This window comes from Enhydra lutris, unplaced genomic scaffold (genome assembly GCF_002288905.1).
Source record: "Enhydra lutris kenyoni isolate GAN:26980312 unplaced genomic scaffold, ASM228890v2 scaffoldscaffold21, whole genome shotgun sequence".
Taxonomy (NCBI): Eukaryota; Metazoa; Chordata; class Mammalia; order Carnivora; family Mustelidae; genus Enhydra; species Enhydra lutris.
Window position 1 is genome coordinate 59770484 of NW_019154105.1, and position 25516 is coordinate 59795999.

At 42.5% G+C, this 25516-nt stretch overlaps 1 long non-coding RNA gene across 1 annotated transcript; it reads right to left on the minus strand.

The window, feature by feature from the left end:
- Positions 1 to 40: 40 nt before the first annotated feature.
- LOC111149103 lies at positions 41 to 25450 on the minus strand. The gene is made up of 2 exons (XR_002640745.1): positions 25401 to 25450; positions 41 to 392 (listed from the first exon to the last, which is right to left on the minus strand). It is a non-coding gene; the product is annotated as an uncharacterized LOC111149103 (long non-coding RNA).
- Between the last annotated feature and the right edge of the window lie 66 nt (positions 25451 to 25516).

The window sequence follows — 25516 nt, forward strand, 5'->3', positions numbered from 1 at the left end:
CAGAGACTAGAGGGGTAGAGGCAGGAAAGAGCACAGGGGAGGCGCTGCCTTAGTTTATTTAGCATGGTGTAGGGAAAAAACACTTCAGTGTCTCCTCCTTGGATGCAGTCTGGCATCTACTTCCAATTCTATCATTTTGCAGCAACATAAACTTGGGTGAGTTGCTCATCCTCTCAGAGCTATCATCTCGTCCTTTGCAAAATGGCTCCTGTTGTGAAGATGTCCAGAGTTCCATCAGGTACAAGGCCAGCCAGGCAAGAGAAGAACACTCCCCAGAGATACCTTCTCTACCTCTTTTAGCTTTTCTTAACTTTGGCATCATTCATGGAGGTCCAAAATCTGCCCTCTTCATATTTGTTTGTTTGTTTTGCCTCCCAAATCCTGGGTCTCATCTGCAAAGTAAAACAAAGAGAGAGAAAGAGAGAGACAGAGAGAGAGCACGTGCTGTGAATTTTCATAATTTAAGGGTTTCTCCTATGATCTGATTATGGAAAGTGATGTATAGGGGCCCAGTGGAATGACAAGGGAGCAAAGAATGGGGAAGAAAAGACTTTACACCAGCAAGCCCAATAATCAGCCGCTTTTGAATAATCATTAGCAGCCTACTGGAAGCTCCAAGTCCCCAAAAGGTTTTCGGGATGAGAGAGTAACACCATGAATCTAGGAAATGTGGTGCATTTTGTGCATAGATTTGAATTAGAATTCTTGGTTGGTTTTGCCTCTGAAGTTGGGGAGGTAGGCGAAGGCACAAAGAAAAACAGAAAAACACTTCCCCCTGCTGGCGAGAAGGTAAATAGCAGCATAGATGTAAAAAATTTCCATGAGTGTGGATGTAAAAAATTTCCACTCATGCCCTAAATGTTTGCAAAGGATTCACTACGTGCATTTGAATTTAAATTTTATGGAATCCATTTTCCCATCTGAAGCGACCTTCAAAGGTTGTAGAAGTGATCAAAGAACAGGGGCCTGTTTTCCAATGATTATGTTCTTCACAGGACATTACTTCTTTTCTTGAACAGGAAATACATTAATATGATTTTAAAATCAAAACAATATAAAAATGATATGTTGAAAAATGTCACCCCTGTTTCTGCCTTCTTTGCCCATACTTCAGATGCTTTTATTATATTTTTTATGTAAATATAAACATAGGTGGCTATATAATCTTTTTCCCTTCTTTCTCATACAGTAGGTAGCTACTCAACACTGTTCTGTATATTGTTTTTGTCACTGATATGTCTCAGAGATGTTTCCATTTCAGGACACTGTAAGCTTCCTCATTCTTTCTTCACCGAGCATCTTAAATACAGAAGAAAAAAAAAAAAAATACACTGCCAGTTGGGAAACCATATACATTGGTTGACTTAATTGCAAAATGTGAATGATTTAAAATTTTTAGCATAGAAATGACCTTCCGCCCACATGACCCACAGACAAGCACTGTCCATGACCCTTTGTAATAAACTTGTCTCCTGCTTAGATTTTTGTTCCGGTCCTCCTGTGAATTAGCATCTCTGCCGTGGTACCCACCGCGTTCTGTGCCAGAACAGAGCTTTGTCACCACTGAACTTTACAAGCTGGCGCTCAGAACTAAAACAGCTTCATGCCACCGAGATTTCTATTAAAAACCCAGGGTGAAGAAAAAAGCCTTTCGCTTCAGCTGAAATGCTCTCGTAAAGGGCAAAACGGAAAATACAAACACCGCTGCCTTTTTGCTGGTTGGTTACCACAGCCCTCAGCACCTCCCAAGCGTGGCAGTGGGAGCCAGGTTTGGCTTATTTGAAACAGTTAGAAAATGGTGCTTCCAGTGCAGACAGCAAGTCAGTGAGATTGTCAAGGTCAAAGAAAAACCCAATTATCTATAACAAACACTGACCGTACAATTAAATTATACCAGTCAGAAAAATGTTTGATCCTCTACAACTGGCTTTTCCAGAAAATTCACCCTCAAAGCAGTCTGCACCATTGGTTAGCATCCAGCTGACCAATTTCCTTTTGTCAGCCAACATACTGCAACATGTCACTAGTCAATACGTCAGTGCCCACTCACGTTTCCGGGGTCCACCCTAGCAGTCACCCACAGCTTCAGTGCGAGCACACAGATATCTTACCATCAAGGAATTGCTTCTCTCTACCCAAGGGCTTTTCTGGCTACAGAAGTACGCTCTGGACAGTCCAGGCATGCAAGGCAGGACAGAAGTGCCAGGACATGAAGTTCCCCATAGAGCAATGTGGGATGAAAACTGGTAGATACATACCATAAATAGTCAGCCTCCTTCCCTCTTGCTGGAGTGATGCTGAAGGGTGTTGTACCCAGACTTTCGGGGGACACAAGTGCAAATGAGCCCCAAATGCTCACAGTAGTGAGCCACTCATTGACACGTTCTATGTTGGCTTTTTTCCTTCTCCACTCTCTTGTATTCTTCCTGGGATCCCCCCCCCCCCAATGACAATCTGGGTCCAATCAGGAGATAGAAAATACACAGTAACCCACACAAAGAAAGTTGAGTACAAAGAACCATTAACTGTGCTAGAGGAACCGTAAGATACAAAGAGACTCTGTAAGGCACCCTATGGCTTCAGATGAGTACCCATGGAAGAACCAGCCTTGGGAGGGATCCAGACATCTTTGGAGAAGGTGTGGCTCTGCCCACCAGGGAGCCAAGAAGTCTGCTGCTATGGCCAGGCTAGGGCTAGTCCAGAAGTGCTTGTGAGGCCACACTCCAAAGAGCAAGTGAGAAAGCCAACAACTAGAAACTGATCTTAGGGTGTAGAGTCAGGGAGTCCTTCAGAGACTGTGCTGCAGCCTCTGGTTTCCATGTTGAAGGGGCTACACGAAAGTTATGACCACCTTTGCAGAGACTGCAAAGTTGCCAAAGGGCCATGTTTTGGCCTGTGGCTGAGGGAGGCCCCACTGGTGCTCTCACACCCTTAGCTGAGCTTCATCTGGTCCAGAAATGATAGGAGACCTTCCTCTTTATTACTATTAATAATAATAATAATAATCTTATTATAACAAAAGACAGAGTCTCTGAAAGACTCCCTGACTCTACACCCTAAGATCAGTTTCTAGTTGTCGGCTTTCTCACTTGCTCTTTGGAGTGTGGCCTCACAAGTACCTCTGGACCAGCCCTAGCCTGGCCATAGGCCATATCTACTGAAGTTAAATAGTCACCAAACCTGTGGTCTAGTAATTCCACTAGCAAGTATAGACTGAAAAGAATAAGAGTATATATTCACCCAAAGATACTACAAGAATGTTGACAGCAGCTTTACTCACAATAAGGAAAAACATCAAACAATCCAAATGTCCCCCAAGAAGAGATTAGATAAATAAATTGTGATGTATTCATAACAATGGATAAAAAAGACAAAGTACTAATATGACATGATAAATCTCACAGACATTATGATGAACAAAGAAGGAAGTCTCAAAAGCAAAATTACTATAAAATGCCATTCTTGTGAAGTTAAAGAACAGTGAAAATTAATCATTGAGGCTAAGTGTCAGAACAGTGGTTATCTCTAGGTGAAGAGGTTACTGACTGAGAAAGCACACGAGGGAACTTTCTAGAATGGTGACAAAGTTCTGTATCTTAATCTCACTGATAGTTATACAGGTGTATTCAAATTACCCAGGTATATTTAAAAAGTCCACAAGCTGAACACTTAAAATTAGTGCACTTTGACAAACCTTGAAGTTCTTAATTTTACCTCAGTTTTTTTTTAAGATTTTATTTATTTATTTGACAGAGAAAGATCACAAGTAGGCAGAGAGGCAGGCAGAGAGAGAAACAGACAGAGAGAGAGAGAGACAGGCTCCCTGCTGAGCAGAAAGCCTGATGTGGGGCTCAATCCCAGGACCCTGAGACCATGACCTGAGCCGAAGGCAGAAGCTTAACCCACTGAGCCACCCAGGCGACCCTCAGTTTTGTTTTGTTTTTTTTAAGGACTTTATTTGAACACCCCAGTTTAACAAATTAGTAACTGAAAATAAAAGGCCTTCGGAATCAGAGTTCTGGGTTCAAGTCTCATTTCCACCACTTCCTACCTTGTGAGAACTTGAGAAATCTACTTAGCCTGTCTGAGCATCAATTTCCTCATTTACAGAATGAGCATAATAACTCAGTTGTCTCCAGTCTGAAGACAGGATTCTACACATAACACGTGAAAAAGCACCTAATACTTACCAACTATTGTGTTCAATAGCTCTTCATTCCTTCTCCAGGAATTTCACAGTCCCTTAACTTTGACTTCCCCAAAGCATGGTTTGTGTCTGTGATGGCAAACGTGGGATGGGCTCGTCCCCCACTGTCCATTCCCACACCTGAGGATAGGGTAATCAGTGGCGCTCCTCTTCCTTGCTGACCCCTAAAGCCATCTCCCGAGGTGTTCCCTGAAGCTGCACATTCCATGAGGGCTGGCACATGAAATAAAACCTATGTCCCATCCTGACCCAGGTTATATTCATCTTTGCCTTGTCTGTAGCGTCTAGTACAAAGACTTGTCGAGGTTGTGAAAAACGATAAAAGAACTGATATTTATTTAGCATCTAAAGCTCAACAAACTCAGCCCAGGGTCATACATACAGAGATGGTACCTCTTAAATCTTCACAAAAATCTTGTGAGAGAAACATAATTCTTGTTGAGTAGTCAAAGAAAATGATGTTCAGTCTTACTGAAGTAAGAAGCACCAATTCACAGATCACAGGTGGCTAAGGCAGGTATAAATCCAGGTCAGTCTGTCCCAACACCCAAGGTCTGTCCACCATGGCATGCCACACTCCATCAGCTATGGAAAACCAATGCATGCCTAACATTAGACAACAGACAATTATGGATGAATCATTCAGAATCGAGAACAAGGAAAATAGACATGCATGCTGCCATTAAGAGTGAGTTAAAAATAGAACATAGGAAATGATTTCATGCCAAGAAGTAAATAAAAATAAGTGAGCCCTGATGGTTACAAAGGAGCAACACAGAATCACCAGTCTGCCACAGTAATAATTTATTGGCTGCTAATTCTGCAGATTTGCTTTTTCAAACATGAACACATGAGGTATTCTGCCAATGGAGCAGAGAGCCCCTTGGCTAATCCCAGCTGAAGGTCAGCTTCACAATCTCTGCAGAGCCCTGCCTATTTTTCTTGCTTTCAGTTTGGTCTGCTTTCCTGCCATTCCATGTACCTCATCAGAGATCAGAGATGGGAAAAACAGAGCTGGCCTCTGACAAAACAGAGCTCTTTGCTGGGGAAGACTGAGAAGACCCAGTGTGCACAGGCCCTGTGCCATTTTGAATCTGGAAATACACATTGTAATGCCTTCTCTCCTGGGGAAGCAGAGGAAACAGGAGAAAAGACAGGGTGGGGTAAGAATGCCAGACTGTTAGAGCCACGAGGACCTGCAGATGCCATTCTGCCCATTTCTCCAAATGCCAGTCATGACTACCATATTCCTATGCCATCTTTATTATTATTTTCTTATTCTCTTCCTTTAAATAAGTCCATTTACTTGACTGTATTGACCCTCATCCTAGGAAGCAGATCAGTGAAATTATACGTTTGATGTGCTAGCTGTAGTTTTCCTTACAGATATTAAAATAAATATGGTAGTTATGAAAGTTAAAAATGTTCACCCAAAATCATGATGAGATATCACCTCACACATGTCAAAATGACTAAATCGAAAACACCAGAAACAATAAGTGTTGGTGAGGATGTGTAGAAAAGGAACCCTTATGCACTGTTGGTGGGAATGTAAAGTGGTACAGCCACTGTGGAAAAAGCATGAAGGCTTCCTCAAAAAATTAAAAATAGTAAGAGTACACTTATCATGATAAGCACTAAGTAACATATTGAATTATTGAATCATTATATTGTACAACTGAAACTCATATAACACTGTATGTTAAGTATACCTCAATAAAAAAAGAAATGAAAAAATTAAATATAGAACTACAATATTATCCAGCAATTCTACTTCTGGGCATTTAGGAATCAAAACCCTATTTCAACAAAATATTTGCCCCCTCACATTCATTACATTACTACTTATAAGAGCCAAGACATGGAAACAACCCAAGTGTCCACTGATGGCTGAAGGAATAGAGAAAATGTGGTCTGTATGTAAAATAGAATATTATTCATCATGAAAAAGAACAAAATCCTGCCAATTGTGATAATATGGATGAATCTTCAAGACAGTATGCTAAGTGAAATAAGTCAGACAAAGAATGAATATTTACATGTGGTATCTAAAAACACTAAACCCATAGATACAGAGATTATACTGGTGGTTACTAGAAGCAGAGTATGAAGGATGGGAGAAAATAGTTATAAAATAAATAAGTCCAGGGGATATAATGTACAGCATAGTGACTATAGTTGATACTATACTATAGATTTGAAAACTGCTGAGAAAATAGATCTTAAAAAGCTCTCATCACAAGAAAGAAAAATTGTAACTACTGTGGTGATGGATGGTAACTAGATTTATTGTGGTGATCATTTTGTCATATATATGATATCCAATCATTATGTTGTCACCTGAAATTCATGTAAGGTTATAGGTCAAGTGTATTTCAAAAAAAAAAAATCGTTCAGCCCTCTAACATGTAAAATCAACAATGCAATCCCCTAGTGGGGCATGTACCATTAACATGATGACAAAATATTGCTAAAGGTTGTTGGATTCTAGATTTTTTTTCAGTAGTAGCAGAAATTCAATGGTACAGGCATCTGGCTGCCTCAGTCAGTAGAGCATTTGAGTCTTGAACTCAGGGTCATGAGTTCAAGCCCCACATTGGATATAGAGATTACTAAAAATAAATAAAATAACTTTTTTCCGAAGTGTCCATTTCTAGGGGCACCTGGCTGGCTCAGTTGGTACAGCAGTGACTCTGGATCTCGGGATTGTGAGTTCAAGCCCCACGTCGGGCATAGAACTCACAAAAAATAATTAAAGAAAAATTAGAAGTTTAAAAAAAAAGAAAGAAAGAAATTTAGTGGTCCTAGGGGATTTTAAGGAAACCCAGCCTACCCAGTCCACAGCATAGTGACTCTGATGAAAGAGTAGGGTGGCCAGGAACCCCAACCCTTTAGCATCCACACTGCTGCCACCCCATCCCGAACCCCTGGCTGCCCCTTGTAGATCACATAAAGTGCAAAGAGGGGTACTGGGGACACTGTCCTTGAGGAGGAAACTGAGGCACAGGGGAGAGAGCTGATGAGCAAATATTGAACATGGAAGTGATTGCAGGAAAGATCTTGAGCCTGAGGCCTCTGACATACATCTCGAGATACCTGTATTACCCTTGTGCCTTGCAAAAGCTTCCACACTGGGCCAAGGAGATGGCCCATGGTCTCCCTCCTCCTCTGGCTTCCTCCACACCTCTGGTCTGGAACAACCCTTGAAGCATGAGAAGAGGCAATCTGGGCCAGGAAGGAAGGTAGAACAGTGGGTTTGGACGACGATGGCCAAGGTGCTACTGTTCTGAATGCTCTTTGCACCGAGAATACACAACCAATGCATGAGAGCTTCAGGGAAACAGACACAATTCAAATGCACCTGGACCATTTGGGCCCCCGTTCTCCCCTAACAGACACTGAAGCATCTAGAAACGCACCCACCAGCAAACCCAAATCCTACTCCACAAAGATCGAAGAATAATTTGAGACAGCTTCCACATCTCGGTCTCTTTCCTCAACTCCTCCCTTTTCTCCTCACCCTATCCCTCTCCAGCCATGCCTCTCTGGCATCCCTTTCTCAGGATCTTTCTCTCTCAGGGCATCCAGTATCGTTTCACCTGGAGAGCACGCCAGCCTCTGCAGATCTCCCCACCCACTGTGCTGTTCCACACACCAGCGGCGCAGCCCACCCTGCTGGTGATGGAGTCTTCCTCGTCTGAAGCCTGGAGGTGGGATCATAAACAACAAAATTCGAACCGTCTTTTTCTGTCCACCAGATTTTAGCTCAATATAAGCAATCATTTTCCAGAGCAAGAGGGAGAGAGAGTAAATAACACAGGGCCCACAGCCTGCCTTTCAGTGAAGAGCCCCATCACTCTAGCTAATGTGATTCCTCCCAATGGTGATCCTGTGTTGGTTAGAGGTCAGGACCACTATACTGACAACTGCACAGGGGTGGGGGGGTGGTGTGTATGTGTGTGTGTAAGAGGAGAGAAGATGACTCAGTCGTGGGGTACTCGCTGTCCGGAGGGGCAACTCTGATTAGATGCTGATTAGAATAACTAATTAGTAACAGACATAATAATAAGACATTACAAGTTGCTCATTCCATGTCTTGTTTATTTTTCTCAACCGCCCTGCGAGGTTGCCATTCATATCAACCCCATTTATGTGGACCAGGTTGCCCAGAAGAGACTGAATTCTAAAATTGGTTGATAATAAAGAAACTACCATCTCGAGCATTTTGTGTGGTTTCTCACGTGAAAAACTTGATCCTACTTTTGGGGCAAGTGGTCCTTTGTCTTGGAAATCCCCATTTCAGAAATCCCTCTGGGTTACACATATGCAGAGTAAGTTCATTCATACCCACAGATTTTGGGAAAAGGGGCTGTTTTAGTGGAGAGGGTGCTTGGGAAAAGACTGTGTTTAGAAGAGAAAGGCTGATAAGTGGAGTGATAATGGATCTTCTCTCATATATTTTTTAAAATTTTGATTCTTTATTTATTTATTTTTTTAACATTTTTAAATCTGTAAGAATCTACATAGTGGGCCAAGAAGCCTTCTGGGAGAAGAGGGCTTGGTGTTTACCTACTAATTACATGTATTAGAACACATCCGATGGACAAGGGTGGACACATATGAGGCCAGATAATGGGAAGAAAAAGAAGGATCTCCAAGAGGAAATTCATCAAGAAGGAGGAGTATGGATGAGCACCCCAAGCACATGTTGTTGGAGCACTGCTGGTTCTGAGTCATGAGTGGATGCTGTAACTCCCAACACTGCTCTCCGGGTACCAGGCCGTGACTTAGGAAATATGGTTGCTCTGTGGTGAAGTGGAAGAGCTGACATCTGATGGGCCATGGACCTGCAACCCAAGCCAATCAGAGTATTCCTAGTCAAAGGTAAACCAAGAGAAGGACCATCATGCATTGTTCTGAGGGACCATTTCTGCTCACCACAGGGACAGCCCAGCTTCAGCATGGGGACAAGGTTGCCAGGTATTGTTTGATATAGGAAAAGACATTAGGGTTCAAAGCCAATGGACAAGAAAGAATTCTTGAGACGTCTTTGATGCAAAAAGGTAGTTTTATTAGAGAACAGAGACAGTGTGTAAACCTGGTGATTCACAAACCTGTACCCCTGGGGCTAATAATGTATGTTAATAAAAATTAAAAAAAAAAAAAAAAGGAAAAACAGAGACAGGACTGGTGGGCAGAAAGAGCTGCACTGGGGTCATGAGGAGTGGCCCATTATATGCTTTCAAGTTGGAAGGGGGTTAGGGTAGCCTAAGTCTGTAAGGAATTTTGGAAGCAAGGTTTCCAGGAACTTGAGGGGGCTACTTATTGTTGGGAAAGGTCATTTATTACTGTCTAATAAAACCCTAATTATGAGACCCTTCAGATGCTTGGTCATGCTTGGAGGATGATGGCCAACATGTATCTTGGGGGATAGAGATAAAGGAAATTTCCAAAGCAATTTTTTCTTTTTTTTTCCTTTTTTTTAATCTATTTCTTTTCAGTGTAACAGAATTAATTGTTTATGCACCACACCCAATGCTCCGTGCAATACATGCCCTCCACAATACCCACCACCTGGCTCCCCCAACCTCCCACCCCCCACCCCTTCAAAACCTTCAGATTGTTTTTCAGAGTCCATAGTCTCTCATGGTTCATCTCCCCTTCCAATTTCCCTCAACTCCCTTCTCCTCTCCATCTCCCCATGTCCTCCGTGTTATTTGTTATGCTCCACAAGTAAGTGAAACCATATGATAATTGACTCTCTCTGCTTGACTTATTTCACTCAGCGTAATCTCTTCCAGTCCCGTCCATGTTGATACAAAAGTTGGGTATTCATCCTTTCTGATGGAGGAATAATACTCCATAGTGTATATGGGCCACATCTTCCTTATCCATTAGTCTGTTGAAGGGCATCTTTCCAAAGCAATTTTTATATGTTAAAGTAGACTTACAGGATTCTGGGGATTGGGCTAAAATTACCTGTTGCCCTTAGCAAAATATTAGCTGAGTCCCTAGAAGAAGGTCACTCTGCCTGTTTCAAGGACTTGTCAATGAGCTATAGGTGTAGGGAAATTTAGTAATTTCTCTTCTGCCTTTGTTTCCTGCATTATTGTTCTTCTCCCCCAGCAGAACCCCAGTGGGGATTCTTGGGCATCTCATGAAAGGCCCCTGAAGACAAGGGGTGGACAGGGGAAGAGACGGCACTGCCTGCTCATCTGAGCAGGAGGACTGCAGGTAGGAGGACTGTTAGCAAAGGGAATCATGTTGTATTTCTATGAGCTGTTGAGGTCCAGGGATTTTCAGGTTATGAGCCTATGAGCCAACTGAGGCTTAGAGAGGCTTAATAAGAGGATCTCAGCAGTTCTTAACCTTCACAACTCGCAGAACCACCCAGGGAGCTTCTCAGACAAACTGATGCTGTGTTTGAAACCTAGTCCAACTGAATCAGTCCTCTGAGTGGAGCCAAGGAATTGACAATTTTTGAAAAGCTCCCTAGGTGAATCTAATGTGTGGCCAGGTTGTGAAGTACAGGACTAACTCAAGATAGAGGAGTAGATGAGAGAGAGTGAGAGGGAGATGCTGCCATTTTATGGATTAGGAAGCTGGGAGCTAGAAATTCAAAGGAGCAGCCCCAGTTCATTCTGTCAGTAGCAAAATCATAGGTCACGTCTAGGTCAGTCTGACTGCTGCCCCACGTGGATTGTATTCTATCATGTTGCTTTCACAACTGGAGAATGAGAAAAAAGGAACCAAGACAGACAGAACAACAGAAACACCCTCCAAGACTTCAGCTTCCTACCTGTTAAAAATATCCTTGCAGGAAGTAAAAGGATTTTACAATACTCCTGCATAGCAAGGAAAAGCCACTCAGGCCAGATCAACATATTTCAATAAAGGCTTCTTTCTCCCCACTTCTTTGTAGCTGGAAATGTTAAGCTCAGAGCACTGAAGGTATGGAGACCAGAGCTGCATGAAAGGGAGAAAGAACGCAGCTGGTGTGGCTTGGACTCTGAGGGAATCACAGGCGTGCCTGGGCTCCCAGCCACAATGAGCTCAGACAGAGACCGCCACCTTGTGGGAGAAATAGTGCAAGACAGGCTGGTCCCAGAGCCTCAGACGTCACCAGAGATGTGGGGCCTCCGGGCACTAGCACTTTCCTCAGAGTGTCTGTGAATATGCAGTGAATTTCAATTAGAGCTTCCCTTAGAATTTCAATCAGAGCTATCATTTATTGAAAGCTTACAATGCACCATGTTCTAAGCAAGGCCGTTTAAGGGGGCCCTTCACAAGCCACCCCCACCAACACCAAACAAACACACACAAACCATGGGGTTGGCGGTATTCTCTTCATGACAGCAATGAGGAGACATGCCTAGAGATGTGGATAACTGACTAGCTCAAGTCACAGAACAAGTAGTGATGAGCCGGGATTCAACCTTGGGCTCAGGATGGGGGGTGGGGGATGATAGTGACCCTCATTTGCTATTTGGAATGCAGGGTCCATTGACTCCAGAACTCTTGGCAGAGTATGTGATGGGGGAAAATGCAGGCAGGAAAATGAATGCCAGCCAAAAACCTGTCCTGGCAACTGTCCCACTCGCTGTCTTTTTATGCCCTCTCCTTGGCCTGTAACTGGGCAGAAAACATGGGTGAACCTGAGGGGCACTTGAGTGATGTACTGGTAAGTATTTAAAAACTGGCTTTGTTGGGGGGAACCCTCATTCGTGGCATTTTTCAATGTCTGTGGTATAAATATTCCCATTGTGGCCAATTTCAAGCTACCAACTTGGCATCAACTACTTCACAAATTTCCTGAAAATTTAACACAAGCTTATTGTCTGAACTGGCTCCAATATACCTATGGAACCGATTTGGTCGAAGAAAATAATACTGGGCAGTTAGAAGTAGGGACCACCCCATCCCCCAGTCGGTCAAAATAACCCAGAGTGTTTTAGCACCCTTCAGTGATCTCATTCAGGTTTCTTCTCACAAGGGCTAATGTGTAATTTACTTCATTTTGGCAGACCCACACAACCGGGTTGTGCGACTGGCATTGTGCACAGAACACTAATGAATGAAAGCTCTGGGTTCCACAGGCTGAAAATCCAAGTGAGTGACCTTCCAGACCAGAGGAATAGGTTTCATGAATCAAATTGGAGAAAAGGTCCATCCAAGTCAAGACTGGGTTCCATGGATGAAGGAACAAATTAGAACCCTTAAAAATGAAAAAGCAGAGTGAGAGTGGAGATGAACTACATATATATATATATGTATGTATGTATATACTCTCTATATGACTCTCCCACTGGGGGAGAGGAGGTCACAATGAATATTCGTCTTTGAAAATCAATATAAACCTAAACAGATAATAATGGGATTTCTATAAAAGAAAAAGGAGTAAGGGGAACCTGGTGGCTTAGTCAGTTGAGCAAGCAACTCTTGGTTTCAGCTCAGGTCATGATCCTGGGGTCATGAGATCAAGCCCCACATGGGACTCCCGCACTCTGTGCAGAGTCTGCTTGAGATTCTTTCTCCCTCTCCCTCTGCCCCTCCCCCTGCTCATCCTCTCTCACTCTTTCTCTCTCTCTCTCTAAAGTAAATACAATCTTTAGAAAGAAAAAGGAAGGAAGGAAGGAAGAAGGAAAGGAAGAAGGAAAGAAAGGAAGGAAGGGGAGGGAAGAAGGAAGAGGGAGGAAGGGAGGGAGACAGACAGACTATGGTAACTGGGGATCATGCTTTCCTTTGGATTCAGATTCACTTTGCTGCTTCTTAGAACACTGGGTTAAGTTTGGTCTTCCTGGGAGGGAACAGTGGAATGCCTACCTGCACAGGCTTTGGGGTGACAACCTGTGGCACTGATCAACTCATGTGACATTTATAAGCCTCAGATTCCTTGTCTGTAGAATGGTGGTATTGATGATACCTTCAAACCCACTTCTCAGGTAAATTGAGTGTGAACATTTATCCACATTTTATTTCAAATTGTCGCCAAGGGAAAATACTTCAAGAACACTAGTTCAAAGGTTTTCTTTGAGGAGGAAAACAAATGTGATTTAATAAACATTACTTGACTGGAGGTTTAAAAGATGAATGTGTGGTTTACAGATTACTAGAATAGCATCAGGCTTAAAAGAGAATTGTACCTTTGAATATCTGGTTAAAAGTTATTGCATGTATCTAAAGAACAAGAGTTAGCAGAATGGAGTCAATCTAACTTCCCAGAAGGACTCTAAATCACATTAAACTCCATCAGAAAAAAACACCAGCACTTTATCAGGAAGGCTAGAGGCTTCCCAAAGGGGCTAAAAATCACATCAGCCCACAAAGTTCTGCCCCGGATCAGATTTGGAGTGATTTCCTTTCGTGGTAACCATCACACTGGGCTGGTGTGAGGATTAAATGAAGTGCTAACAGCAGTTAACTTCTACTAAATGTGCATCCTGTGCCAGGACCAGTGGTGAGCACTTGACATCCGTTACAAAATCATGTCATTCACCAGTTTAAAATTCTCCAGGGGCTTTTCCTTGCACTTAAGACAAAACACATCTCCTATCCTTGATATCAAAGCCCTACATGGTCTGATTCCATCTGCTACCTCTTTACCCCTTGCCCAATATCCTCCAGCTGCAAACCTTATTTCTGCTCCTCAAACATAATAAAGCTGAATCCTGCCCCAGGACCTTCGCACTAGCTGCTCTCCCTGCCAGGGCTGCTTCTCTTCATTTTCTCATGGCTGGCTTCCCTAGGACCTTCAGATTTGAGAAAGACCATCCCTAACCTGAAAGCTGCTAGTCCCTCACCCTCAATCATATGGCTCTACTTAATCTTCTGTAGGGCACTTATCTCTGTCTGAAATGTTATTTTTGCATTTATTTGATGACCAGCTAATTCCACTGGGACAGAAGCACTGTTATGACAAAGGCTTATCTGTCTGGCTTACCTGCTTTCCCTCCAACATCTAGAACATTTCCTGAGAGGGCACCTGGGTGGCTCAGTCAGTTAAGCTTCTGCCTTTGGCTCAGGTCATGATCGAAGGGTCCTGGGATGAAGTCCCACATTGGGCTCTCTGCTCAGCAGGGAGTCTACTTCTCCCACTCACTACCCCTTTGTGCTTTCTTTCTCTCTCTCTCAAATCAATAAATAAGATCTTTAAAAAAAAAAAAAAAGAACATTTCCTGACATGTAGTAGGAGCCCAAAACATACTTGTGAAATGAATGAATGTTATCAATCATATCTTCTCCTAAACCATATGGTTGCTCTATTATTCTTTGCATTAAACAAATAAGAAAACAGCACAGAGAGATGTGGAACAATTTGCCCAGTCAGACTGCTAGAAACCAGCAAAGCTAAAAATGCATACCCAGTTGTTGCTCCAAAGCCCCTAGGCTCTACCCCTTCATAGTCATGCCCATAAAAACAAGCTTCTTCACTCATATAATCTATTTTATAGAATACACATTTAGTCTAGGAAATTGGTATAAATCTGCCCTTGCTTTAGACTTTAATCTGTTCTTCTACATTCATTAGTCAAAGAGCTATGTACTGGTTTATGTTAATCAAAATTAAGAAATATGCTCACTTCAGGAGTGAACATGCCCATATTTGTAGGACTATATTTTTCCTATGTCTAACCTTGAAAATTAAGCTTACTAACTTACTTACTCATGCCTTCCACACCCCCTGCCCACCCACTATCATTTCTTTTAAAACCAGGTTCAAGGCTGCCTTCCTACAGAGTGCTTGCTTCACCTCTGAACTCACCTTACCCCAGCACCCTTCCATATATGTACACGTTCATTTTTTTTTCCATGTTGTCCTCATTTTTTACATGATTTGACTGCATTTATTTTACTTCAAATATATATTATAATTTAAATTGAAGCTTAAAAAGTAGGTATTGTTTGTACTTGCCAAGCATGTTTTGTCTTAACAGTGAGCACTCTGGCTCCTTGAGAATGGGGCCCATGCCCACGGGGCTTCCTGTATTAGGCAAATGTACATGAGACCAACAAGATAGTGGAGAACATCCCTTCAGTTGCCTATTAACAGAAAATGTGAATATATAAATAAAAATGCACTTTCTTCTCTCTTCCTTCCTTGTTGAAATGTCTAGATTTGGGGAACAACACAGATATTTTCTTTATTGCAAAACTCACTGTTTAACCATGACTGTAATTTGTTCAACATATTTACCACATCAAAGTATGTATTTCTGATCACCTAAAATAGTGGAAATTCAAGTTTACATTCAAGCTAAAAGAATCTTGACAGCTAGTCAGGCTTTTTTTTTTTTTTTTTCCTTTGAGAAATGGGGTTGGGGAGGCACAGAGGGAGAGGGAGACAATCTTAAGCAGACTGCATGTCCAGCACAGAGCCCGATATAGGGCTGGATCCCATGACCCTGAGATCAAGACCTGAGCTGCAATCAAGTCAGCGACACTCAACCAACTGAGCCACCAAGGTGCCCCAACTACTCAGGCTTTTATTATCATTTTTTTAAATGGTTACCTGAATCTCACCTATTAATTATGATCTCACCCCTTTTCACAGAAAGAGTGTGCAAAACATTTGAATAACTTCCTAACTTAAATCCAGAAAAGCACAACCATTGCTTTAGTATTCATTGCCAAAAATAATTACTGATGACTATTTTATTGTTTTCTTTGAAGAAGTGAGCATTTGTCTTATCTTTCTCTAACTAACTTTGATATCTCTTGAGGCATATGGTTCAACTCCATGGAAATCATTCTCTAGGGACACCTGGGTGGCTAAGACAGTTAAGCATCTGCCTTTGGCTCAAGTCATGATCCCAGGGTCCTGGGATCCAGTTCTGCTTCACCCTCTGCTTGCCACTCCCCCTGCTTGTGTGCATGCTCTCTCACTCTCTCTAATAAACAAATTAGAAAGATCATGATCCCAGGGCCCTGGGATCCAGTTCTGCTTCTCCCTCTGCCTGCCACTCCCCCTGCTTGTGTGCATCCTCTCCGGCTCTCTCTAATAAATAAATTAATAAAATCTTTAAAAAAAAAGAAAGAAAGAAAAAAAGAAAGAAATCCTTCTCAAGTCAAATCTTTGTAGTGAGAAAGTTCCTGCATTTTAAGAGCTGTCCCCACCCAACCCATGGCCTCTCTGAATAACTGAGGCACTAATATGGAAAGAACAATTCATCTGCCTCGAAGAATATCACATTTGTATTGACACTGTGATGCACACCCGCATCGATTAGGAGGAAGTGTTGAGGTCGAGGTGGTTTACAAAGGGGTAAACACTGATGAACGTTGGTGTTCATTAGGCTCCTGCACACCTGACACCACTTTTCAGCATCCCTTCCCATCTTAGTTCCCTCCCATAAACATAACAAAGCACATTCCATATTAAACAATAGGACTTTCAACAGTTAGGATGATTTTTGCAATTTGTCTCACATAATCAAAGATGACTAGGACAAGTAACTGGGTTGCAGGAATATGGGGAATGCGGGCAGAGCCTTCACCGCCGATCTCTCATCTGTGCTTCACTCGACGGGTTCACAGATTTTTTTTTTTTTTTCCCCTCTCACAGACTGACTCTGTCCGTGTGGGACAGGATCTAGTGGTTGACTACTCCAGACATGTGTTTACAGCGTGACGACCAGAGAGGGACACCAGTTACCTTCAAACGTCACAACTTCTAATTTGTGCAGCTCAGATCAAGGGATTAACCCTAGATTGTTAACGGTTGTCTATAAACCTCTTTATTTTCCTCATTGTCTACAAAGAACATGAGTCATCAGTGTAATCAGTGCCACTTGAATTTAAAGCCAATAAAACTGGTCAATAAAATTGGATGTGACCTGAGATAGCCTAGCTGGCCACCCACACTGCTTCCCATGGCAATGGCTCAATTGGTTCACTATAGCGTGGGCCCACCCTTCAGTCTTGCAAGGCCCGAAGGTGAATATCAGGACATGAAGAATGGATCTGAATCCAGGTAGTTTCACAATTAACCAAACTCTTAGAGCTTTGTACATTAAAATAACTCCGGGGACTGGAATTAGACTAAAAAAATTAAAATCATTCATGGGGAGAGGTATTTCCACCCAGTGGAGAGATTACTTTGACTCTCTCCAGGTGTTGAACAGCATCTTTTCTTCTGATAGTAAACTCCCCCCCTCTTTTTTTTTTTTTTTTAAAGATTTTATTTATTTATTTGACAGAGAGAAATCACAAGTAGGCAGAGAGGCAGGCAGAGAGAGAGGAGGAAGCAGGCTCCCTGCTGAGCAGAGAGCCCGACGTGGGGTTTGAACCCAGGACCTGGGATCATGACCTGAGCCGAAGGCAGCGGCTTAACCCACTGAGCCACCCAGGCGCCCCATTTTTTTTTTTTAAGATTTTATTTCTTTATTTGACAGAGAGATAGCAGAAGAAGGGGGAGCAGCAGGCAAAGGGAAAGGGGGAAGCAGGCTCCCTGCTGAGCAGAGAGCCCAGTGTGGGACTCAATCCCAGGACTCTGGAATCATGATTTGATTCCATGATTTGATTCCAAGGCAGACGCTCAACCAACCGAGCCACCCAGGCACCATCATCCCCCCTCCTAGTAAAATCCAAATGTGAAGCCAAATATGCCCCCAATGTTACCTAATGATCACAGAGTCACAAGAGGAACAATTAAGATCATCTAATTAAACTTAATGGCTTCCACCTAATAGCTGAAGGGGTTCAGAACAAGTGTTTCCAAAATATGCCACTTTGGCATGAGGATTATTTTGAACTAAAGGTAGTCAAGACCCAGCAGATTCAGGAAAAGCTCTTTGCCTCCTCCTTAGCTGCCTAAGCTTACACAGGAAAGGGAGCCTGTAACACAAAGAGAACTATTACCAGAAGACACTTTTTTTGAAAAAGTTCCGCTTTTTATTGGACATGTTACAAAAGAGGTTTAGTCAAAAAGACTGAAGTCCCCGTCATCATCAGGCTCCTCAGATTCTTCTTTCCTTACTTCCATTTCTTCTCCTCAGATGGGACAGCAGGGTTGAAAGGGGCAGGAGCTCCTGCTAGGGCAGTGCCAGCTGATGGGGCAGGTCTACTAGTGCCTACACTGCAGCTGTGCTGACATTGGCCAAGGTCACTGCAAACAAGCCTTTACACCCACTGCTTTACAGTTGGCATTGATCTTATCTTCTGTGACTGTCACCTCATCATCCAGCAGAGTGGATGCAGGTGAGCTCCAGGGGGAGGCCAGACTGCAGGTAGCTGGATGAGCACTGCCAGGCACCATGCTAGTCACTGGTGAAGGAGGACCTCACCCCAACATGGCCTCACCTTCCTTTGAACAGCTGAGCACCTTAGTGGCAGCTGAAGAAAGGGGTTAAGAGATCCTTTCTTTCCTAAGAATGGTACCTGCAGAGCAGGGCAAGCTTTGTTTTCCAAACATCTCTTGCCTTTCCATGAATAGCCTTCCTTCCCTTCATATCCCCAGACCTCTACCACTTTCCTCAGTTGTTACCTGGCTGCCCCCTTCGGGTCTCATATGTTTATAGGGTTCCTGTATGTACAGAATGACATTTGTTTTTCTCCTGTTAAATCTGTCTCATATCCATTTAGTTGTTTGACCAGCCAAATAACCTAGCAGGGAAGAAGGGATAATTCTTCTGCCCCTACATACCAAACATATCCTCTCCATAGACAATGCCAATTCTAGACACTTTGGATCCCTTCCTTTCACAGATGCCTGTCAGCCATCTCCCCTCTGAAAATATTCCTTACTCTAAGGTCAAATACTCTTATTACTTAAGTATGCAATTTCTTGCTTATAATCACTATTTTCTCCTCCTCAGAATTTCCACCTAGAATTTCTACCTAGATTCCACCTAGACCTGAATTGGATTTAAGATATTCAGATAATATCACATAATTTCCATGGATCTTCCTTTCATTTCTACTTTCCCTAATTTCCTTCCAGGAGGTGTGACTTTTTGTTTTCAGGGCACCATCTATCATCTAGAATATTCAAGAAACATATATATACACTAAAGCTATTTTTAAGATAAAAACAATCAGGTGCCTGGGTGGCTCAGTTGGTTAATCTGCCTTGGGCTCATGTCATGATCCCAAGAGTCCTGGGATCGAGTCCCACATCATAATCCCACATTAGGCTCCCTGCTCAGCAGGGAATCTGCTTCTCCCTCTGCCCCTCCACCCTGCAACCCCCCCCCTCGCAAAAATAAATAAAATAAAGACAACCATCGTGAAGACTAATGCTTATTACTGTAAAGCTCCTTTCCGTCTTTATAAGCACATATAGAATATCTTTTATTTAAGCCATCTGCTATAATGTCACCCCAGTTGTCAAAATAGCCAGCAATTCAGAAACATTAATAGATACTGGCTCCTTAACTTCATAATAAATCTTAGTTTTGTTAATCTGATCACTATCATTACCAGTTTAAATCTTAAAAGCTGAGAAATATGAAAAAAGTGATGTCATCTGCGTTAAAGGAGTATCTTCTTATGAAAAAAAAAAAAAAAGTGTTCACACCAGAAAGCATGGAACAAAAATATGATAAAAAGACTCATTTAAGGGAAAGATAAATGGCCATCAGAGTTCCCCAAACATAGATGAGAAAATTCGTATTTTAAAATTCTATCTTGGTATACCCACCATCTCCTTCCCCCAAGGCTAAGAGCGATTTTTTCACTAAGTAGCAAATCTGCATGTATCTTAATGGACAGTTTAATGTTAACTGATGGGCTACATCACAGGATATTTCTAACAGAAATGAAATAAAAATCCCATAATAAATTAACATCTATTATGCATATAGTATATACCCAGTACCATACTAAAGACCTGGTTTTCTACCTTGATTATATTCTCATTTATGGCACTCTGACCTTTTACTTTATACCCTGACCTCTGCTCAACATGCAGAGCTTCCCCCTTTCTCTCTGTCCAAATTGCACCCATTCTATTGGCGGGGGGGGTGGCAGGGAGGCAGAGGAGAAAATCTCAGATGCCAGGCTTGATCTCACAACCCTGAGATCATGACCTGAGCCAAAATCAAGAGTCAGAGGCCTAGGGGCTCTTGGGTGGCTCAGTTGGTTAAGCGCCTGCCTTTGGCTTAAGTCATGACCCCAGATTCCTGGAATTGAGCCCCAGGTCACATTCCCTGCTCAGAAGGGAGCCTGCAGCTCCCCAAGCTTGTGTGTGTTCTCTCTCATGAATAAGTATCTTTACAAAAGAGAGATGCTTAACCAACTGAGCCCAGAGGCGTCCCACAACTCCAACCATTCTTAATGATTTACTTCATCTGGGACGCATATTATAAACCACCGTCATTTATATGACTTGGCTACCCTGTGAAATAAGCATTATTTGCTCTGTTCAGAGAAATAACTTGTTATCTAGTGAATGGCACTTCTTCAATACAGACTTCCCAACTGGAAGGTCTCACAACCACACCTTTTGCTGCCTCCTTCCAGCCCAGGGATTGGCAAACTTTTCCTACAGATTGCCATATGGTAACTCATCTTACCTTTGCCAACCAGTCTCCATCTCAGCTGTAGCCTTGCAGCCAAAGCAGCCAGACAATTGAAACCAAGCAAACCCAACAGGTGTGGCTATGTTCCAATTAATATTTATAAAGACAGGTAAACAGGATTAGGTCCGTGGTTTGTCTAGTCTGGTATTTCTCAGATGGTGATCCCTCAGCGTTTGCTGAAAAGTGAATCTCGGGTCCTGACCCAGACCTATCAGATTAGACTCTGGGCATGGGTTGGCACTGTGTGTTGACCAGTCCTCCAGATTTATGAGGCATGCTGAAGTTTGAGAGCCACTGCTAATGTTCCTGATTACCCCCACAGGACTCTCCTATCGCATCAAGTATGAATAACTAAGGTGACAGATATGTCCCACTTCACCAGAAAGTGTCCATTCCCTGCCTCCCACCCCTCCCCTACTCCTCCCCCACCCCTCCTGACTTCTCTCCTCCTCTGGATTTCCTGCCCCAATATCCCAGGGGCTTATGTAGCCCAAGCCTGATTCTCTGTAGCCATTCCCACTATCTTGTTGTCCCAGTTCCATCATCTATTCTCCTACCAGCTAGGTCTCAGCTGCCTTCTTAAATTCTGCAGCTCTTCCAGGTAACATATGCTCACACAGCCCCCATTTCCAAATCACCCCTATTCTTGAGCACTCCTAGAATGGCAAGGAATGAGGTTTCCAGTGTCTGCCAAATGTTGCCCAGGAACCACCCATCCCCCTCTCTAGTTTATCATCCCCCTGCACCACCCCACCTCCATGTTCTGACCCCAGAGCAAGAAGGCAATTCTTTCAAGCTCCTTCAAGATAAAAAGCAATCCCCCTTTCACGTTCACATTTGATAACGCTCTGCCCAACTATTATCTCCACCTGTACTGGTGATTTTATACTGCAGCAGAAATAGAGGGATAGCTGTGAGCTTGGAGTTTGCTATGGAAAGGCAAATAATACTTGTCCTCTCCCACACAACCTTACAAAAACTGTCACAAGAACTTAGTGGGAGTTTGAACCCCACCTAAAAACGTGTTCTATTGTCATTGAAAACATGAACTTTCGAGGTTTCAACTGGGATCAGTGTTGATGGAGGGTCATTTAGGAAATGTTGGTCAGTCTTTTGATTATGAAAGGCAAGGCCTAGGGTCTGATTTGGAGTGGGGAAGCCCTGGGGAGGAGAGGGAAAGAAACCAATCCTGCCCAATAAGCCAATGGGCTTCGTTGGGGGTTAGGAGATAGTCATAAACCACTGACCTTCACTGGATTAACCCTCAGAGACAAAGTTTAGAGGATGGGGTAGAGGTTAGCGGTCAGGCAGGCTGGTCTGTAGAAGAGGGGGAAATCACAGGGCCCTGTAAGGGCCTATTTAGCCAGAGTGATTCCAACCGGTTAAACAGCGATTTTGTTGTTTATACAGTAGAACTTAAACTGTCCCTGCCCCCTTCCCCCCAAGGGACTTACTTAAAAACTGTCCTAGAAACCAGTCCCAGGTAACAAAGCCCAAATACAAGGGCAGGTCAGGCCAGGTAGAGGTATCCAATCAGTGGGGGCCCATACTGTCTCCCTAGCTACCAAGGAGTATGGGCCCCTCCCTCTGGGCACCAATTCTGACCAAGGTGATAGGCTAGTTCAAATATCTACTACAGGGTAAATTGTAATTCAATTGGTCACTTATGTGTGACCTAGCATGACTGTGTAGCTTTCTCTGTGTGTTACAATCTCATTGGCTACCTGTGCATGGCCAGGCCCAACCACATAGCCTTTGCCCTTAAAAGCTAGTCTGTAAGGCAGAGAGAGGTCTCCTCTTTGTAAGACACGGCCCCAACAGGTCGGTTTGAAGGTCGGTTTGATTCTCGATGCTTGGCGTGAAATAAAGCTTTGCTTCACGTTCGCTTTGTTATCAGTCTCGCTCCTTTGATTATGGACCCAACAGCCCAGACACCTGGCAGGAGTATGGTGTCCAAGGATATAAATGGCTACCAATAAGTTGCTGCCATAATAAATAACATAGATTTAGCAATATATTATATCATTCCCCTCATTCCCAAAGTACTCATAAAATTTCTTAACCATCATCTTAGCATCAGACTTAGGAAACAAAATCTCAATCATGTTCTTTGAGAAAAGCAATTGATCCTTATCAGAATATTCCAAATTCCGACACAGTGGGGTAGGGGAACAATGGCATTTTTTTTTAAGACCTCACACTCTCACTATTGTCAAAAATTATATAGACAATTATATTGTCACAAGAGATATCAAAGCAAAGAGGTCATGGTAAGAAATGATGACTGCTTAAAACAGATTAAAAAAAAAAAAAGATTTAAATATATGCCATTTCCCCTCCAGGTATTCACAATACTCATCTCTAGGACCTGTCTTCAAGAGTAAAGAAAAGTACCTTTGAAGAGCCAAAGCAATGAGGATTAGCGACCCTCATTCTTTCAATGTAACTAGTTGACAAGGCTGCAAAATTGTTCAAGTTACACTGTATCTAGTATGTGTATACCCAGTGTAACTTGAACCCATGGGTACAGTTATTTCTTTTAGATTCAATGTGTATTGTTGAGTAAAACAGTTAACACACATTTTATAAAATTGATTGTGAATCATCTATTTAGATTATAATCAGTTCTCACCTTATTACCTTTTAGAAAATATTTAGGATTTTCTATATGTTACTCACAAAACAAAACAAAAAAATTAAGATTTTATTTATTTATTTGAGAGAAAGAGAGAGAGAACACACAGTAGGGTGAAGGGGCAGAGGGAGAGGGAGAAGCCACTACCCACCGAACCAATTTATTTTTGCCAGCAAATGCCTTATTGTTTCATTATATTTTTAAAACCTAGATCACTATGCCTAATTAAATTTATGGAGTTTTGCTGAATGTTTATGGGTGATTCTTAGTTATTCCCTAAAAGCTGAATAAATTTGATACATGCACCTATATATACCAAATGCCATGGCTCTTATCATACTATACACTTAGTAAATAACACATATTTAGAACCATATTGTATTGCATTGTTGATAATTAAGGGAAACATCACATTTGCATCTTATTTTCTCTAATTTTAAAAATGGATAAAACAATTATGTCTTACACTATTTTAATTTTCATTGCTTCTAGTAATCTTTTAAGATTCATTCCATGACTTTTTCTCTCTGCAGTCTTCATAAAGATTCTCAAAAAGCATGACACTTTATTTGAACTGAAACAATGAAGCCAAACTGTTTCTCACAGAAAGTGAATCCGATTTGGCTAGTTTTATGTTGAAAACAGGCTCTGTTAATTAGGGTATATGACACACTTTCCATGCTTGACAAAGTTTCAACCTGAATGAGCTGTATCATTAGCTGCAAAGTTTTGACCAAAACAAAACTGAAGTATAGGATAACAAAACAAAATTTAAAAAAGCATTTTATCTGAAACCATTTATGAAAATGAACAATGTCTAGATTTTCCCCAAACTTTGGAATATATCAGGTTAAACAAGGTACATCTCACTGAAAAAAAAAAAAAAAAAGTCTCATTTACAGTCGTTTGATATTTTAATAAAGTCTATTTGGTTTATTTCCCAGAAACTGAAAACGTGAACAAGGACTAGATAAACAAATCCTTTGGCAAGTCATGTGGTTTTCAATTCTTTTGCTTTGAAGGAAGGTTGAACAGTGAACTCGTAAGTCATCAAATCTAATTTTTTGATACCAAGAACTGAATGGCATTGCTACAATAAAAGTCCATTCCCAGATATAGTACTTGTTTATACGAATACGGTTTTTCAGGGCATACAGATGTAAAAATTAGAAATAAGAATAAAAGCTAAAAAAAAGAAAAAACAGAAGTGATGCTCAGCTTTCCAGAAACGAGACATATTCAACCACACACATATGAATTTGTAAAAGTAAAATATCCACTTCACCAAGAAAAGTATTTTCCAATAAACTTTACATTCCATTAAATAATTGGGAAAAATATTTATTCTACTTTGACCACCTACAACAGTAATTTAAAAACAAAACAAACAAAACAAAAACAAAAAAAACTCAGTCCAGAATCACCCGATTTGCCTGTTGTCTGTATAACCTTGGGCATTTTACTTAATGTCGCAGTTTCCTGATTTTGCAAACTGAGGACAGTATTTACTAAGACGTAGCTCAATGTTGTTCTAAAGACTGAACGAATTAATGCATATAGGAAGCGCTTAGCGCCATGCCGGGCACAGAATGCGAGCTTTATAAGCGTTTCCTGTTACTACTATTAAAGTAATCCATAGCAAACCCTCAAAACTAAAAGCTTGTGTGTTTGTCTTCACCGGCGGGAAGATGCTGGAGGGATGGACCAGAGGCACCCTCGGAGAGTAAGAGGGGGATGCCCACGGGAAAACAGGACGGAGAGAGGGGAAGAGAGACAGGAGGCCCCTGGAGCTCCCTGCTTGAAGAGAATGGGAGCGGGTCACAGGCTGAGAGCGCAGAAGGGTAGGAGAGTTTAGATAAGCAGTTCCACCTACGGTTCGCATTATGCCTGCGGATCGCGACTGCTCGGTGAAACAGGAGCAAGAGCGTCAGGCCTAAATGCCACCAGGCACCCGGCCAGCTCTGCACCCGCGCCCCCTCGGCCCCCGGCCAGGAGAGTCGCTTGGCTCACAGGCCGGACCACCCCCAGCTCCGATACTGACCTTTGGCCCAGACGCCGCGGCTGGCTCGGCTTTGTCGCCGCCACTTCCGCCGCAGCCCGGCCTCGCGAGGGCGCCCGCGGACAGCCGGAACTGGCCCCTCGCGGCCCCCGTCGCCG